This window comes from Amphimedon queenslandica, unplaced genomic scaffold (genome assembly GCF_000090795.2).
Source record: "Amphimedon queenslandica unplaced genomic scaffold, v1.1 AMPQUscaffold_11433, whole genome shotgun sequence".
NCBI classification, from domain to species: Eukaryota; Metazoa; Porifera; class Demospongiae; order Haplosclerida; family Niphatidae; genus Amphimedon; species Amphimedon queenslandica.
Genome location: NW_003548325.1, coordinates 3,765 through 9,634, shown reverse-complemented (window position 1 = coordinate 9,634; position 5,870 = coordinate 3,765). Strand labels below are relative to the sequence as shown.

Below are 5,870 nucleotides of genomic sequence, written 5' to 3'. Positions count from 1 at the left end.
ATTCTCCTCTTTGTCTTCTCGTTAGGTAGAGGAAACTCAATCTTTCTATCGATACGACCTAATGGGTGTGGTTAAATAATGGGTGTGGCTTTGATAATCCAAAATATAAATTTTGATGCATTGGGTTTGCATTAAAAGCAGTACCAAATGAATATATCTGGCCTAAAATATTAATAGCAAGTAAAGTTCCTTTGCAAATGTAATCTGGCCTCCTGTCATAACTTGATGCCACAAATACAGCGTGGCATTTACTTTAATTTCAGACTTACGTGTAGCCTTTTAAAGATCCATTGCTACTAAATTCACTACAATCGTTAGTCCAGTTGATTAATAGATGACTTAAGATGGTATACTGTATGTGTGCAGTGACTAACCTGGTCTAATGAGGGCGGGGTCAAGCGTCTCAATCCTATTGGTAGCCATTATGACTTTCACATCACCTCTTGAGTCAAACCTGTCAAGCTGGTTCAACAGCTCCAGCATTGTTCGCTGAATCTCTCTCTCGCCACCTGAATGATTTTCATATCTTAAGGAAGAGGAAAGGAAATGTGACATCAATGTGTATCAAAAATTGGGTGTCATTTTAGAGGCATTCCTTTGGGGAAAAAACATTTTTGTACTATAAAATCATTTATGGAGAAAAACTATTTTCTTAAAATGGCCTTAACTTGAAAAATTGAAGTCAGAATTAGCTCAAACTTTCGACATACTGTAGCATAAGGACATCAATATGTATCAGAAAATTTAATAAAAATTGGGGTAATTTCGGAGTCATTTCTTGGAAAAAAAACTATGGGCATATATAGCCTTGGGTAGTATTCAGAATTTGGGCATTTTCTTAAAATGGCCGTATCTAAAAAAATTGAAGTCGGAATTGACTCAAACTTTCTACACATCATAAGGACATCAAATGTATCAGAAAATGCAATAAAAATTTGGGGTAATTTCAGAGCTATTTTTCGGAAAAAACCATGGGCTATAGCCTTGGGTATTTTTCAGATTTTTGGCATTTTCTTAAAATGGCTGTAACTCGAAAAATTGAAGTTGGAATCAGCTCAAACTTTCTACACAGCATAAGGACGTCAATATGTATCAGAAAATGTAATAAAATTCTGTGATGATTATACAAAGAGACAGAGTTGCATTCTCCAGTTGTGTATAATACCTTTTGGTTCCGATTGAAGTTGAGCTGCTCTTTCCTTGTTCATGTATCCAGCACGTAACTTTGACTCTAACTCTCTCAACTCCTGACTGTCAATAAGATAATAATAATAATACCATTATTTTACAAAAGATGTACTTCAATGCTAATGCATGCATGGCAGACTTTAAAGTTTCAATCAGAATCAGCTCAAACTTTATACAGAGGATAAAGGCATCAATATGTATACAGTAGACTAGAGGGGGAGAGGCAAATTTGGCCACATGTTGTCAAAACTGGTACTTTTATTTATTTATTTGTTTTAGTTTTTAGGTACCAAAGTACAGACTGATACAGCTGGTGCCATACCTATTGTCTCTGATTTGCTGACAAAGTCTCTCATCTCTTTGGGATTCAAGTTTAATCTTTTGTAACTCCTAAACAAAGAAAGAGGGAGGGAGAAGTAAAGTGGGGTGGAGAAAGGAGGAGATTGAAGAAGAAAGCCATTCTTTTCTCTTGCTCCAGTTGCTGTTCTCTTAACTTTTTCTCTCTAAATGGATGCTGCTATCTTCTCGTCTGTTTCTTTCTCTGTGGCCTCTTTCTGCAATCTAAAAGGCACCATTAAACATACACTACACAGTCACACATTGCTTTTGTTACATTCTAGCTAGTATCTTCTTTTCCACTCTCTCCTCGGAGGCCATGTTGGCCCGCATTAGTTTGTCTTGTGCCACCATTTTGAGCTGCTCCGTCCTCTCTACCTCCTTCCTCCTGTTCTCTGCTCTCATTCTATCTACATCTCCTTTAGTAAACAGTATTTGCCTTCTAGCCATCATCTTGAGCTCCTAGTCCTAGCCTCGAAGCTCAAACGGTGTTGCCATAGCAATTAATTTGATTTACGGAAAATAGACGGATTTTGGTAATGTTTCTTATAATTATTATTATTAATTTTAATTTGTTGAAATGACTTTTAGAAAAAATTAATATTAAAAAGAAATAACATTATGAAACTGAAAAATATTATTAGCATGTCAATGATCTTCCTAAATCCAAAATAAATCAAGGAAAAAGTAATTAATAATACAATAAATATTACAATTAAAATCAAAACATAGCATAATTTGGGGTACCACATTCGAATTTCAAAAGTTTTTTCTTCTAATGACTCTATACCTCTTCCCAGCTATGTTTTTACTTCTTTTTGCTGCTTCATAATACTTCTATATTCTCTAAGCTTGGCAATATGACTTTCAATCTCTGCTTCCTTTGTTGCAATACCTTCATCTATCTGTATTCTATTTGCATATGATTCATTTACTCTTATAATTTCTTTCAATTCTGCTTCTTTTTTCCCATCTCATCCACAAGTCTCTTGACATAATTTGACTTTAATATTTCCAGAGTTCGCTTTGTTTCAACTCAGCCCTTGTTTTATCAAACTTTGTGCTGGTAGCTGGTTCGGCCATAGTACAATTCGTCACCAGTCTTTTTCAGGAGTCCATCGTGTATGGCCGTGTCCCAGATGAATGGAAAATCCACAAGATAACCTTCAAGATAAGCCTTAAAGATAAGTCTTTAAGACTGGTGATAGACACTGTGCTAGTAACTACAGACCCATTTCATGATGCATACCAGACTTGGGTCAAATACAACATGGAAGTATTTAAATACAAATACAAATACTGTACAAAAACAAAAATACAAATACAAATACAAATACTGTTTTCAGCTTTGTATTTAAATACAATTACAAATACTGCATGCATGTATTTCAATTACAAATACAAATACTTTCTTCTCAAGTATGGACAGTTATTAACTTCGTAGTTTTATGAATTAATCAATCAAGTAAATTGAAAGCCTCTTTTCATTATGCATGCATGTATAATCAATAATATTTAGTTATAGTCATGTATTGTATTTAATGAACGTTAGTGTTTCAAAGTTTTGTCACTCAAACAGCATCTTCATCCACATTGAAGTATTTTAAAGTATTTTGCTGTATTTTGAAATACTTCCCTGCTGTATTTCAATTACAAATACAAATACTTCCTGTTACAAAAACTCAAATTACAAATACAAATACAAATACTTTCAAAAGTATTTAAATACGACTAATTACAAATACTATTTGTATTTGACCCAAGTCTGATGCATACTATCTAAGATCCTGGAATCTATCATCTACAATAAAGTTATTCCTTTTATCAAGGGCCTGTAGTGTCAAAATCAATTTGGATTCCTCAGAAATCATTCTGCAGTATCTCAACTCCTGTCATCTTTCTCTATTATAATGAGTCACTGTGAGAAGGGGAACTCTGTTGACCAAGTATACTTCGATTTTCGTAAGGCTTTCGATTTGGTTCCACACTCCATTCTTCTGTTCAAACTTTGGCGCCTGGGTATCACTGGTCCTTTGTGGTGTTGGTTTAGGGATTACCTGGCCCATCGTCAACACTATGTATGTATTGATGGTTGTTCCTCATCCCTTCTACCAGTAAGTTCAGGAGTCCCTCAGGGGAGTATCTTGGGGCCCCTTCTGTTCCTTGTGTTTATTAATGATGTTTCCAGTGTCATAAACCACTCTGACCTGTATCTCTTCGCTGACGATTCCAAGCTGCAGCAGGTTTCATCATCCTCTTACCACCTACAGGAAGATATAAATTCCCTGGCAGCTTGGTCTGAAGACAACTTTCTCCTCCTGAACTCACATAAGTGTGTGGCTGGTCGATTCTCTTTTTCCACTGTAACCTCTCTCCCTCTATATGAGATTGATGGTACAACTATACCAACCCTAGAATCCCACACAGATCTTGGTCTTATGGTAAGGAGTGACCTCTCCTGGAGCGACCACTATAGACACATCAGTTCAAAAGCATATGCCTCCCTCTACCTGATTAAAAGATCCTTCTCAACAGTGGACGTGACTGTAAAGAAAATACTGTATATTTATTTCCCTTGTTCAGTCCAAACTAGCATACTGTTCCCAACTGTGGAGACCTAATCTAAAGAAAGACATAATGCTACTAGAGAGAATCCAACGGCGAGCCACCAAATACATACTGGGTAATTACTCCTCCTCCTATAAAGAACGACTCCAATTGTTAGACACGCTACCACTCATGTATTGGCTATAGAGTTGAATGACATTATGTACTTTGTCAGTGCTATCAAATATCCTTCTGACAACGTATCCATTCTACAATACGTATCATTCAGTAATCTCTCAACTCGGTCTTCTGTCCAACATAAATTTAAACACAACTTCTGTCGAACAACTAAGTCACATCACTTCTATTTCAACAGACTTGTCCGTCTTTGGAACAAACTATCTGCGATAGACATCACCAGATCAGTTCCTTCAATCAAGCGTGAAATCACCAACCATCTTTGGAACCACTTCCAGTACAATTTTGATTCTAACAACTCATGTTCATTCCACTTCCTTTGTCCTTGTTGCTCATGCAATTAATTACATTTCTATCATTAATTAATTAATTTTTGTAATTTTGTTTTTGTTGTGTATATGTTTAGTATCTCTTCCTCTCTCATCCTATCCTCTCTACTCCCTCTAAACTTCTCAGGCTACTCCAGTACTTTGGTGTTAGTCCTTCAACACATCTAATTCTCCTGTTTTCCTCTCTGTCTCTATATGTTCTATGTGTTGTAAAGTGTTATAATAAATAATAAGAATAAATAAATAATGTCCTTTTTCTCACCCTTAGTAATGGCAACTTGATGCTAATAGACACAATCTAGATATAATGAAAAACTAAGTGTAGGCTATCACTTACTTACCAGAAAATTCAAGAGGATCACTGCAAATGGATGAATCAGCAGGGCCGTAGCCAGGAACTTAGTATCTATGTTGAAACAGGGGGTTCCTTTGCGCGCAGCGAAAAGTTTGACGAAAATGGGCGTGGTTGGTAAGCGTGGTCTTAATTTACGCATCTCAGCCATGTGCTGACTCAGCTAAAATGGCTATCTGTGCTTCTCGCTGAGTGCCAAAATGCTAATCCTGCTTTTGCAGTGCTGTTCTTCATGACAGGAGCTAATCTAAAACTTTTTTGCAGCTACAACAGGGGGTTCGTCCGAACCCCCCGAACCCCCCCTGGCTACGGGCCTGATCAGTCAGTTATAGCTCAAGATCATGACTGTAGCTACACCCTTCTTTAGTTAATTGCTAATTGAGTAGATACTAGTTATAAATTTTAGGTTTCCAATTTGCATGATAGAGTGGTAGGAAACGTTTCCTGTTTTTCTATTACATTTGCTTCAGAAGGTTTCCGGACCGGGTGGTTGCCTGCAAAAATAGATCAGCTCCTGTCTTGAAGAACGGCACTGCAAAAGCAGGATTTGTAGCGAGAAGCACAGACCTGGGTAGTGACCTGCCAGCCATCTTATGGTGCACGCCCTTCTTTTATTTTATCATGATGTCTACTTACTTGAGCTTGACTTTTCTTTTGCTGCTGCTGCTGTTGCTACTGCACATTGATGGTGCTTGTAAGTATGCACGTACTAAAGTTCCACTGAGTCTAATTTATATCCACTCTTGTTACTATAGCTATAACAGTACAACCAGTGTCTATTAATACAACACTTAACTCTACTGTTGTCTTCTCTTGTGAAGCTGTGGCTGACGGCCTTTCCTTCACAGTTAATAATCAAGAAGCAACTCTTGACACTGTTATAGCTAAAGGATTTAGAGTGACAACAGACAATAATAATG

The 5,870-nt window shown here is 36.8% G+C and overlaps 2 long non-coding RNA genes across 2 annotated transcripts; both read right to left on the bottom strand.

Annotated features, from left to right (window-relative positions):
• Nucleotides 1-9: 9 nt before the first annotated feature.
• On the bottom strand, nt 10-2,010 carry LOC109589321 (uncharacterized). The gene is made up of 5 exons (XR_002188639.1): nt 1,802-2,010; nt 1,511-1,749; nt 1,166-1,251; nt 375-526; nt 10-58 (listed from the first exon to the last, which is right to left on the bottom strand). It is a non-coding gene; the product is annotated as an uncharacterized LOC109589321 (long non-coding RNA).
• A 2,657-nt stretch (nt 2,011-4,667) lies between these two features.
• Nucleotides 4,668-4,987, bottom strand: LOC109589322 (uncharacterized). Its single transcript, XR_002188640.1, has 3 exons — nt 4,940-4,987; nt 4,861-4,896; nt 4,668-4,798 (listed from the first exon to the last, which is right to left on the bottom strand). It is a non-coding gene; the product is annotated as an uncharacterized LOC109589322 (long non-coding RNA).
• Nucleotides 4,988-5,870: the final 883 nt, after the last annotated feature.